Consider the following 13,549-nt stretch of genomic DNA (forward strand, 5'->3'; position numbering starts at 1 on the left):
AGGTTTGCAGCTTTTTGACAGGTTGATTAAGTGTATTCCAGGTTCCCTGTGTTAATGGCCTCAAAATAGAAGCAATACGCACCCGTGATAATGACCAAATGATAACATCGCGTATTTGAATCCCACTTACTTTATATTATTTTTTGCATGCGGGGCCAGGAAACAGGGTCGGCCACTCAAGCAGAAATTTAAGCACGACTATTTCAGCAGGAATATTCTAAACAAGAATATTTAATTCCCATTCATCTCGCTTGAGCTGGGTTTCTCAAATTGTCACTTTAGGAGAGGGCAGCACAGTGGCTCAGCAGTAGGGTTGCTGCCTTACGGTGCCAGAGACTCGGGTTCGATCCTGACCTCAGCTGCTGTCTGTATTGAGTTTGTACGTTCTCCCTGTGACCACGTGGGTTTTCTCTGGGTGCTCCGGTTGCCTCCCACATTGCAAAAACATGCAGGTTTGTAGGTTAAATGATTTTGGTAAAAATTGTAAATTGTTCCTTGTGTAGGAGAATGTTATGTACGGGGTAATCGCTAAGTATTACAGACTCGGTGAACCGAGTGGGCCTGTTTCTGCACTGAATCTCTGAGGTCTAAATGTAAAGTCTCAAGATAATCCTATTTTAATTCTGAAAGTTCACGTGCCTCCATGTCCTTGACCTGCGCAGTTATAAATCTGTATTGCAGTCTCACCTGAGTCTATCTCATATTTTTCTGCTTCCCCTACTTCCTTCTGATTTCTCCTGTTTCTATTCTCATGTTTCTTGTCCCTTTCCCTGCACACTTTGTCTGTCTGCATTGATCCTTTATATTGGCAGCTTGGCTCCTCTTACTCTGGGCTAAATAGTTCCCCAACTTCCCATGTTTAAGAAAGAACTGCAGATGCTGGAAAAATCGAAGGTAGACAAAAATGCTGGAGAAACTCAGCGGGTGAGGCAGCATCTATGGAGCGAAGGAATAGGTGACGTTTCGGGTCGAGACCCTTCTTCAGCCTCGAATCGTCACATATTCCTTCGCTCCAATGATGCTGCCTCACTTGCTGAGTTTCTCCAGCATTTTTGTCTACCCCCAACTTCCCATGGTCATTTTGGTCCCTCCCAGGCATCATGTAAAAACCTCTTCAGTGCCTCACCCGACAAAGGAAGGCAAACAACTTACCTCTCCAGACTCCAGAGATTGGAGTGGGTGCAGAACCTGAAACGAAGTCTGCAAATAATATCATTGCTGTCTGGGAAATAACGTCCTGATATCTCCCGGTGAGCACATGGTCTAAAGATTGGTGACAGTAGGTGTCAGAGAGCTAGAGATCAGTCCCGGTAAGGTCGATGTGAATAGATGGCCAAATTACAACTTTGCTTTCGCCAACAGGTTTCTTCATGAAGAGAGAGCTGCAAGTTCTCCACCCACTTAGAACAAGGCCAGGGTTCCCTTTGTCCTCACTTCCTACTTCAAACTCAGCATTAAAAGTGAAATTATCAATACGTTCACCCACTACATAAGGTCACATGTTTGTATCATCGTCCCCCCTCACCAGCTCCCTTCTTCCCCCCCCCACCCCCACCCACTATTATCTCCAGGTACTTTCTCTCTTGGTCTTCCGACATTCTTCCCTCCAGGGTGCTTTGCTTCTTTCTTCCACTAATGTCTACTCTACTCGCTAGAATTTAGAAGATTGAGGGGGGATCTTATAGAAACTTACAAAATTCTTAAGGGGTTGGACAGGCTAGATGCAGGAAGATTGTTCCCGATGTTGGGGAAGTCCAGATCAAGGGGTCACAGTTTAAGGATAAAGGGGAAATCCTTTAGGACCGAGATGATAAAAACATTTTTCACACAGAGAGTGGTGAATCTCTGGAATTCTCTGCCACAGAAGGTAGTTGAGGCCAGTTCATTGGCTATATTTAAGAGGGAATTAGATATGGCCCTTGTGGCTAAAGGGATAGGGGGTGTGGAGAGAAGGCAGGTACAGGATACTGAGTTGGATGATCAGCCATGATCATATTGAATGGCGGTGCTGGCTCGAAGGGCACCTTCCTGCACCTATTTTCTATGTTTCTATGTCTATGTTTCTACTTCCTACAATCACAGACTGCACAGCAACAGGCCTTCAACCTCTTCCCTTCTTGCATTCCAGGCACCCACACTTACCATTCAGATGAAGCCACACTTTTTCAGCACTTCCTCCAATCTAAAGGGTACTGTAATGGGTACTCACAATACAATCTCCATAAGAAATGCAGTTTTGCATAGTGTATGCCTTGCTCTCACATTCTATGCCCTAACCTCATACAACAAGAGTTAACATGAACAAGTAATAGACAATAGACAATAGGAGTAGGCCATTTGGCCCTTTGAGCCATCACTGCCATTCAATGTGATCATGGCTAATCATCCACAATCAGTGCCCGTTCCTGCCTTCTCCCCATATCCCTTGACTCCGCTATCCCTAAGAGCTCTATCTCACTCTCTCTTGAAAGCATCCAGCAAACCAGCCTCCACTGCCCTCTGAGGCAGAGAATTCCACACACTCACAACTCTCGGTGTGAAAAAGTGTTTCCTTATCTCCGTTCTAAATGGCTTACCACTTATTCTTAAACTATGGCCCGTGGTTCTGGACTCCCCAGCATTGGGAACATGTTTCCTGCCTTGAGCATGTCCAAACCCTTAATAATCTTATATATTTTATATGTTATATAATGAAGTCTTTCAAAAATTATGAATCTATTTTAAGTCGTTTCTGACGTAATCATATTTTGATATCATTGCTGTGATGAGACAGTGTAAGGATTGCTAACATTAATGCAACATATATTAGAGATTTGAGGAACTGCAGATACTCAGAAATAAAGTGCGTTCTTTTAGGAAGGAGATGAGGAGAAATTTATTTAGTCAGGGGGTGGATAATCTGTGGAATTCTTTGCCACAGAAGGCTGTGGGAGCTGTCAGCGGATATTTTTAAGGCTGAGATAGGTAGATGCTTGATTACTACGGGTGTCAGAGGTTATGGGGAGAAGTCAGGAGAATGGGGTTAGGAGGGAGAGATCGATCAACCATGAATGAATGGAGGAGTAGACTTGATGGGCTGAATGGCCTAATTCTGCTCCAATTCCTCACGACCTTACTGGAATTTTGAGCAAAACACAAAGTGCTGAAGGAACTCAGCAGGTCAGACAGCATCTGTGGAGGGAATAGACAGACAACGTTTTGAGTCAGGACCCGCCTTCAGACCGCCATTTGCCTCCACGGATGGTGCCTGACCCATTCAGTTCCTCCTGCTCTTTATGTTTCAAGCTACATATATTAACTCTGTATTCACATGTGATAGGGTCAGAAATTAAAAAGAAGCAATATAAACTACGAAGAATGAGCTGAATCAGCAGTATGATTAAAATTGAAGACTGTTGGCGTGTGATGTTATATTTGAAATAGATGCACAGATTCGGGAAGATGCACAGATTCTCTTGCCCAGAGTAGGTGAATCGAGGACCAGAGGACATAGGTGTAAGGTGAAGTCGAAAGATTTAATAGGCATCTGAGGGATAACTTTTCACACAATAGGTAGTGGGTGTATGGAACAAGCTGACAGAGGAGGTAGCTAAGGCTGGGACAATCCCAACTTTTAAGAAACAGTTAGACAGGTACATGAATGGTACAGGTTTGGAGGGTTATGGACCAAATGCGGGCAGGTGGGACTAGTGTAGTTGGGGCATGTTGGCCGGTGAGGACAAGTTGGGCCGAATGGCTTGTTTCCATACAGTATCACTCCATGAATCTATGACTATGAAACATACAGGTAACAGGTGGGGAACAAATACATGAAGTTACTAAGAAAGTGCTGACAATGTACAACCATTGGACAAGACAGTTGTGGAGCTGAACATCAATTAAGACATTTAGAGGTGCTTAAACACTTAAGAGTACCAAGTTACCTCATGAAAAACAATGTGACCAGTTCAGAGAGGATTAGAATAGAAAATCTTGGCAAGGAATCACTCAGTTTGTGAGAAAGCAAACAAGCATGATAAATAATAACTCAATCTGCAAAAGAAGAAGCGGGCCTCACAAATGAAGAAACATTAAATGTATTGTGGAAGTGACAAGGTGCAAAGTAGCAGTAGAGTTGCTGCCTTAGAGCACCAGAAACCCGGGTTCGATCCTGACGTTGGGTGCTTGTCTGTATGGAATTTGTTCATTCTCCACGTGACCTGTCTAATTGTTTCTTAAACGTTGGGTTAGTTCCTGCCTCAACTACCTCCTCTGGCAGCGTGTTCCATTCTTTTCCCCTTCACCTCAAACCTATGTCCTCTGGTCCTCGATTCACCTACTCTAAACAAGAGACTCAGAGCATCTACCTGATCTATTCCTCTCATGATTTTATACACCCCAATATGATCACCCCTCATACTCCTGAGCTCCAAAGAACAGAGTCCTAGTCGACTCAACCTCTCTCTATAGCTCACACCCTCCAGTCCTAGCAACATCCTCATAAATCTTCTCTGTACCTTTTCCAGCATGACAACATCTTTTCTATAACACGGTGCCCAGAACTGAACACAATACTCTAAATTAGGGTCATTAACCTGAAACATTGACTCTAATTTTACTCCACAAAAAGCGAATATTATTTTCAGCAACACTTCTTTTTGGTTTTCCAGCATCTGCAATGTTTTATTTCAGTGCATGTACAGGTGTGCATAATGGTTTGTTTCATGTTAGCTGTTGAACATCTCTCTTCTGTAAAAAATAATCTTGAAAGTAAGAAAAGTACTTATTGGCAGAGATCGCTACTTTTACAATGGGTGTGGTAAAAGTTTGAGCACTTAATGTCGATGGTGCTTTGTACACCGCTTACAGCATTTTGCATGTTCAGCAGCTACCATGTCATGCCATGGGAGACCCAGATCAAACACTTGGCAATGTGCTGGATGTGCATAAAAAGTGTCCAATTCCATTGCGTAATCATAGGTAAAATTTGCAAGTGATTAGTTCCCTGGCCTTCATCGTGCACTGATTGTTCTGGGTGATTTTGTTGAATTTATGAGAGGTAGGCTACAAAAAGAGTTGCACAGTTCGGGCGGCTCGGTGGCACAGCAGTTGAGTTGCTGCCTTACAGCGCCAGAGACCCGGGTTCAATCCTGGCTACGGGTGCAGTCAATACAGAGTTTGTACGTTGTCCCCAAGACCGTGTGGGTTTTCTCCGAGATCTAAGGTTTCCTCCCACACTCCAAAGACATACAGGTTTGTCGGTTAATTGGCTTGGTATAAATGTAAATTGTCCCTAGTGTGTGATGGATAGGGTTAATGTGCAGGAAACGCTGGTCGGTGTGGACTCGGTGGGCCGAAGGGCCTGTTTCCGTGCTGCATCTCTAAACTCAATGCCCTCAAATCCCACGGTACGAGTTCATTCCTAGAGCTCTCCCGAGTTTGCCCTGATTCGAACTCGGAGATTTACGGTAATGGCCACTCGTCGGCACTCGGGGCTCTCATGGACATTTTTCAACATGTTGAAAAATCTTCACGAGTCTTCCCGTGCTTACCTGCCATTAGCGAGTCTTCCCGAGTACCTGCCGTTTGCGCTAAGAGACGTCCCGAGCTCCGACGTACCCGCTACGTTCAATCTCCGTGCTTACCACGAGTTTGATTTTTTTTAAACTCGGGAGAGCTCTTGGAATGAACTCGTACCGTGGGACAGGGCTATAAACTAAACATATTGTCAAGACTGTCCACTATCTTGGCCTGCCCTAATTTGCAGCTGTACAGATCAGTCAAGGCTATGACTTCTTCGATTCTCGGGGCTGCACACAACAGGTTTTTATTTTCAATCTTCCATTATTTTTTTTTAATAAAAATCATCAAATATGCAAAGTATTCATAATGATTTTATTTTAAACTGCAGATGCTAAAAATCTGAAATTAAAACAGAAAGTGCTGGAAACTATTAGCAGATCAGTCAGCATTTGTGGAAAGAGAAATAGTGTAAAAGTTCAGGTTGAGCATCCTTCATCAGTTCTGATGAAGGATCTTTGACTTGATCGGTTAACTCTGTTTCTCCTTCCACTGATGCTGCCTACCCTAGAATTATAATGTGTGTGGTAAAAGTTTGAGCAGTTAATGCCGATGGTGCTTAGTGCACCACTTACAGCATTTTGCATGTTCAGCAGCTACCATGTAGCTCAAGAACATTTTGTGCTCTCATCGCTGGCACCTGGGTGTGAGATGAATATAACTTGTGACAGGTTTAGTTGTTTTGTTTAGTTTAGAGATACAGCGCGGAAATAGGCCCTTCGGCCCACTGAGTCTGCGCCGACCAGTCATACAGCACAGAAACAGGCCCTTCAGCCAGCTTGTCCATGCCAACCAAGATACATTATACATTAGTCCCATTTGCCTGCATTTGACCCATATCCCTTTGAGCCTTTCCTATCCATGTACCTGTTCAAATATCCTTTAAATATTATTATTTTCCTTCTCAACTAGTTCATCAGGCAACTCATTATATATATGTACCACTCTGCTAAATCTTTACAACATTTTCTGCTCTTAGTCTTTAGAGTTGGTAAAATCTTGATTGAATTTGTTTTATGTGCTTTTCCAATGCATTGATTTAAATTTTAATACACACTTTTATATTGAGCATCATCCATTAGATGCACTAAACATGGTTTACCAATAATTCAATTAATTCAATAGCACAGAATCTAATCCAACCGCAAGTTTATTGAACCGCATTAAGCAGAATCCAATCTATCTGCTTTCAAAGTATATTGAATTTGGCAATAAAGGCATTTATTTTGTTGAATTAAACAATATGCAATCTACTTTTTAATTTCATTATTTTCATCTGGGTCCGTTTTACTCTTGATTTTATTACATTTTAATTGATTATAATTGCCTGGTTGTTCCCACAATTGCATATTGATAGGTGGAATTTAATGAAATTTATATGATGACTCTGCATAACAAAGTGAACGCAGAAGTGGAAAACTACATCATGGGGAATCCCATCATCTCAAGAACATTTTGTGCTCTCATCGCTGGCACCAGGGTGTGAGATGAATATAACTTGTGACGGGTTTAGTTATTTAGTTTAGTTTAGAGATACAGCGTGGAAACGGGTCCTTCGGTCCACCGAGTCTGCGCCGACCAGCGATGCCCGCAAACTAATGCTATCCTACAATATACTAGGGACAATTTACACATACCAAGCCAATTAACCAACAAACATGTACGTCCTTGAAGTGTGGGAGGAAACCGGTGATCCCGGAGAAAACCCACACAGGTCACGGGAGAACGTACAAACTCCGCACAGACAGCACCCCTAGGCAGGATCGAATCTGGGTCTCTGGCGCTGTAAGGCAGCAACGCTACTGCTCCGCCACTGCACAACGAATGGGTTCTTCATTCTCCTTCCTCCGTTACGATGCTTTATTATCACATGTACCTAGGAACAGTGAAGTTATTTTTATGGCATACAATCTGGTAAAATCGTGCAACAGACTTCACCAAGGCAGTACACAAAGAGTGTAAAGTTTCAAACGTTCTTAGTACAGTCTTATCTTCCTGCAGCGGTGAACCCGGCTTGTCGCCACACGTCACCGCATGTGGCCGGCCGGCCCCCTCTTCGATCTCGCCGCCCCCCCCCCGCTGGGTCCCTCCTTGTTCCTTGCGCCATGGCCTGCCGGTTCCCACTTTGTTTTTGATGGCTCTTCCACCGGGTTGGTCTCGCCAGTTCACCCACCGGGTTGCTCACAGCCCCGCCGGTCGTTCTGCTCTGCGGCGCATCCTGGAGGCCTTCTGCTGCCGCACAGACCCTGTGATTATGTACGGCAAGCCTCCATGACAGATTTGTGCTAATTAGGCCAAAATAGGAATGGTAAAGCAAAAGGTACACAAAAATGCTGGAGAAACTCAGCGGGTGCAGCAGCATCTATGGATCGAAGGAAATAAGCGACGTTTCGGGCCGAAAGCCTTCTTCAGACTGATGGGGGGTGGGGGGGAGAAGGAAGGAAAAGGGAGGAGGAGGAGCCCGAGGGCGGGGGGATGGGAGGAGACAGCTCGAGGGTTAAAGAAAGGGAGGAGACAGCAAGGGCTAGCAAAACTGGGAGAATTCAACGTCCATGCCATCCGGACGCAAGCAACCCAGGTGGAATATGAGGTGCTGTTCCTCCAATTTCCGGTGTTGCTCACTCTGGCAATGGAGGAGACCCAGGACAGAGAGGTCGGATTGGGAATGGGAGGGGGAGTTGAAGTGCTGAGCCACCGGGAGTTCAGGTAGGTTATTGCGGACAGAGCGTAGGTGTTCGGCGAAACGATCGCCCAACCTCCGCTTAGTCTCCCCGATGTAAATCAGCTGACATCTAGAGCATCGGATGCAGTAGATGAGGTTGGAGGAGATACAGGTGAACCTTTGTCGCACCTGGAACGACTGCTTGGGTCCTTGAATGGAGTCGAGGGGGGAGGTGAAGGGACAGGTGTTGCATTTCTTGCGGTTGCAACGGAAAGAGCCCGGGGAGGGGGTGGTACGGGAGGGAAGGGAAGAATTGACAAGGGAGTTGCGGAGGGAGCGGTCTTTGCGGAAGGCAGACATAGGGGGAGATGGGAAGATGTGGCGAGTGGTGGGGTCACGTTGGAGGTGGTGGAAATGGCGGAGGATTATTTGTAGGTCTTTGCGGAAGGCAAAGATGGGCCAGGGGATGGGCCAGGGGATGCCTGATGGGACGGGCAGGTGGACACATTGGGAGTTTGGGTGTCCCTCCCTATGCAATGGTCTGAGGTTTCCTAGCCATTCCAAATGCTCCGTCACCACTTTGAGCAGTCAGGGTCTGGGGATGCAGTTGTACAGGGTCTTGGTGAGACCACACCTGGAGTATTGCGTACAGTTTTGGTCTCCTAATCTGAGGAAAGACATTCTTGCCATAGAGGGAGTGCAGAGAAGGTTCACCAGATTGATTCCTGGGATGTCAGGACTTTCATATGAAGAAAGACTGGATAGACTCGGCTTGTACTCGCTAGAATTTAGAAGATTGAGGGGGGATCTTATAGAAACTTACAAAAGAGCACAAAATGGAGTGTCAGTTTCATCAGTAGGAAAGAACTGCAGATGCTGGTTTAAATCGAAAATAGACACAAAGTGCCATGAGTAACTCAGTGGGACAGGCAGCATCTCTGGAGAGAAGGAATGGGTGATGTTTCAGGTCTGAAGAAGGGTCTCGACCCGAAACGTCACCCGCTCCTTCTCTCCAGAGATGCTGCCTGTTCCGCTAAATTACTCCAGTATTTTGATCTATTGTTAGTTTCATGAGGCAGCTATCAGCCATATGAACGGTATGTTGGTCTGACGTTGGTCTGGAAGAGGATGCTGACATTGGTTATTTATTCTGCTCGTGAATTTGGAGCATTTTTCCTCAGATAATGTTTCCTCAGATCCTGCTGTCCTTGAAGTGCCCATTATAGGTAGTACAGGACTAACATGAACGTGGGAGGACATGGTTCACAACCTCTCAGTTAGCCTTGAAAGGTGAGTAGGAGGAACTTTAGTCAGAGGGTAGTTAATCTGTGGAACCCATTGTCACAGGGGGATGTGGAGGCCAAGTCAGTGGATATTTTTAAGGCAGAGAGAGACAAATTCTTGATTAGAATGTGTGTCAAGGGTTATGGGGGACAGGCAGGAAAATGAGATTAGGAGGCAAAGATTGAATGGTGGAGTTGACTAGATGGGACGAATAGCCTAATTCAACTCCTATAACTTGTATACGTGAATATTTGTTGGTGCCACCTTCGCTGAGCTCTTCACTATCAATATTCTGTGGTCACTGTTAACCAAAAGGTTCAGCGAACCATCCACATAAATACTGTGGCTACGAGAGCATCACAAAGCCTCAATATCCTATGGTGCATGACATACAAAAACATTCCACCATCTACAAGGCACAAGGTAGGGAGACCTTAGATGAACTACAAAAATTATTCATCTCAGTTTGGCAAAAGAATAAATCAGGGAAAGTAGTGCATCTGTGGATAACAAGGGAAATCAGGGATAGTATCAAAGCAAAAGATGAAGCGTACAAATTAGCCAGAAAAAGCAGCATACCAGAGGACTGGGAGAAATTCCGGCAGAGGAGGAGAAAGGGCTTAATTAGGAAAGGGAAAATAGATTATGAAAGGAAACTGGCAGGGAACATAAAAACTGACTGCAAAAGTTTTTATAGATATGTGAAGAGAAAGAGATTAGTTAAAACAAATGTAGGTCCTTTGCAGTCAGAAACAGGTGAATTAATCATGGAGAACAAGGATATGGCGGACCAATTGAATAACTACTTTGGTTCCGTCTTCACTAAGGAAGACATAAATAATCTGCCGGAAATAGCAGGGGACCGTGGGTCGAAAGAGATGGAGGAACTGAGTGAAATCCAGGTTAGTCGGGAAGTGGTGTTGGGTAAATTGAATGGATTAGAGGCCGATAAATCCCCAGAGCCAGATAGGCTGCATCCCAGAGTACTTAAGTACTTAAGGGCGCTCAGCATCGCCAAGGACTGCTCTCACCCCAACCATGGACTGTTTACCCTCCTACCATCCGGGAGGCGCTACAGGTCTCTCCGTTGCCGAACCAGCAGGTCCAGGAACAGCTTCTTCCCGGCGGCTGTCACTCTACTCAACAACGTACCTCGGTGACTGCCAATCACCCCCCCACCCCCCGGACACTTATTATCACTTATTATTATTTATTTAAATCATTTGCTATGTCGCTCTTCCAGGGAGATGCTAAATGCATTTCGTTGTCTCTGTACTGTACACTGACAATGACAATTAAAATTGAATCTGAATCTGAATCTTAAGGAAGTAGCTCCAGAAATAGTGGATGCATTAGTTATAATTTTTCAAAACTCTTTAGATTCTGGAGTAGTTCCTGAGGATTGGAGGGTAGCTAATGTAACCCCACTTTTTAAGAAGGGAGGGAGAGAGAAAACGGGGAATTACAGACCAGTTAGTCTAACATCGGTAGTGGGGAAACTGCTAGAGTCAGTTAATAAAGATGGGATAGCAGCACATTTGGAAAGTGGTGAAATCATTGGACAAAGTCAGCATGGGTTTACGAAATGTAAATCATGTCTGACGAATCTTATAGAATTTTTCGAGGATGTAACTAGTAGAATGGATAGGGGAGAACCAGTGGATGTGTTATATCTGGACTTTCAGAAGGCTTTCGACAGGATCCCACATAAGAGATTAGTATACAAACTTAAAGCACACGGTATTGGGGGTTCAGTATTGATGTGGATAGAGAACTGTCTGGCAAACAGGAAGCAAAGAGTAGGAGTAAACGGGTCCTTTTCACAATGGCAGGCAGTGACTAGTGGGGTACCGCAAGGCTCAGTGCTGGGACCCCAGCTATTTACAATATATATTAATGATCTGGATGAGGGAATTGAAGGCAACATCTCCAAGTTTGCGGATGACTAAGCTGGGGGGCAGTGTTAGCTGTGAGGAGGATGCTAGGAGACTACAAGGTGACTTGGATAGGCTGGATGAGTGGGCAAATGTTTGGCAGATGCAGTATAATGTGGATACATGTGAGGTTATCCACTTTGATGGCAAAAACAGGAAATCAGACTATTATTTAAATGGTGGCCGATTAGGAAAAGGGGAGATGCAACGAGACCTGGGTGTCATGGTACACCAGTCATTGAAAGTAGGCATGCAGGTGCAGCAGGCAGTGAAGAAAGCAAATGGTATGTTAGCTTTCATAGCAAAAGGATTTGAGTATAGGAGCAGGGAGGTTCTACTGCAGTTGTACCACACTTGGTGAGACCACACCTGGAGCATTGCATACAGTTTTGGTCTCCAAATCTGAGGAAGGACATTATTGCCATAGATGGAGTGCAGAGAAGGTTCACCAGACTGATTCCTGGGATGTCAGGACTTTCATATGAAGAAAGACTGGATAGACTCGGCTTGTACTCGCTGGAGTTTAGGAGATTGAGGGGGGGATCTTATAGAAACTTACAAAATTCTTAAGGGGTTGGACAGGCTAGATGCAGGAAGATTGTTCCCGATGTTAGGGGAGTCCAGGACAAGGGGTCACAGCTTAAGGATAAGGGGGAGATCCCTTAAGACCGAGATGAGAAAAACATTTTTCACACAGAGAGTGGTGAATCTCTGGAACTCTCAGCCACAGAGGGTAGTTGAGGCCAGTTCATTGGCTATATTTAAGAGGGAGTTAGATGTGGCCCTTGTGGCTAAAGGGATCAGGGGGTATGGAGAGAAAGCAGGTACAGGATACTGAGTTGGATGATCAACCATGATCATATTGAATGTCGGTGCAGGCTCGTAGGGCCGGATGTCCTACTCCTGCACCTATTTTCTATGTATCTATGTATCTATGAGACAGTCAGAATCTCCATATAGCAGTGCGAACACGGGGGCATAGCCTTAAGATGAGGCATAAATGTTATAAGAGATGTGCGGGTCAAGCTTTTTTACACAGAGGATAGTGGATGGCTGAAACATGCTGTCAAGGGTGGCGGTGGAGGCAGATACGATATTGGCATTTAAGAGGTTTGCAGATATGCACATAGTTATGTAAGGAATGGAGGGGTGTGGGTCATAGGCAGGCAGATGAGATTAGTTTAGCTTGACATTATGTTCGGCACAGACAAACATATCGGGCCAAAGAACCTGTTCCTGTGCTATACTTTTCCATGTGGATTGCAGATTTAATGCATTAAAGCTTTATTAATTAGTGTTGTTAATGGACAATAAATTATACGCTAAATCCAATTCGTCCAAGCCTCAATTATAGAGAAAATATCTGTTTCCTGCATGTTTAACAAATAATTATTTAGTTAGCAAATAAGTATTTTTTCAATTATTGCTGATCATAAAGAGAGAATCATGCAAAACCCAGCAACTGTTTGCCCAACAAATTGAAATAGCCAAGCAAAAATAAGATATTTTCTTTCCCGAGGATTTTGTATTTTGATTACATGTTTATGGATTATTATTATCTCAGGAGCCATGTTACAGAAGACCAGTGTTTGAGCTAGTTAAAAATACAAATATACAAATGTACATGAAGATCAGCAAAAACCCAGTAAAGAATTATTATTTTTTTTAATACTGTAAAGCAACAGTTAAGTGGCAGCAGGAAGGAACAAAGTATTGATTCTGATCTGCTAAATGCTTGGTGGGAGTGTACAGTGTGGGCAAGGGCAAATATTTAGGATAGCAATCGATCTTATCAAAAATGTGCGTCAGTTCTAGTCAGGGGGTTATTAAAAAGGTGAAAGGAAAGATTTACACTGTAAAAGCAAGATTGCAAAGGTGGTCAACTTATCTGGATAATGAGACCAAACATGGACCTACTATCTAGTTATTGACAGTTCAATACGTATTTGGCAGCTTCAAATTTCATGCAAAGGTGCACGTAAGAACCTGTCCTTGTCTGTAACCTTGTTCAAGATTCCAGCAACTGTAAAGAGGAAACCTATAATTAGCTGGTACGCTGTTCCTGTGCTTCTCCCAAGAGATGATCATCACTGCACTCTCCGCCTGCCTG

This window comes from Amblyraja radiata, chromosome 1, assembly GCF_010909765.2.
Source record: "Amblyraja radiata isolate CabotCenter1 chromosome 1, sAmbRad1.1.pri, whole genome shotgun sequence".
NCBI lineage: Eukaryota > Metazoa > Chordata > Chondrichthyes > Rajiformes > Rajidae > Amblyraja > Amblyraja radiata.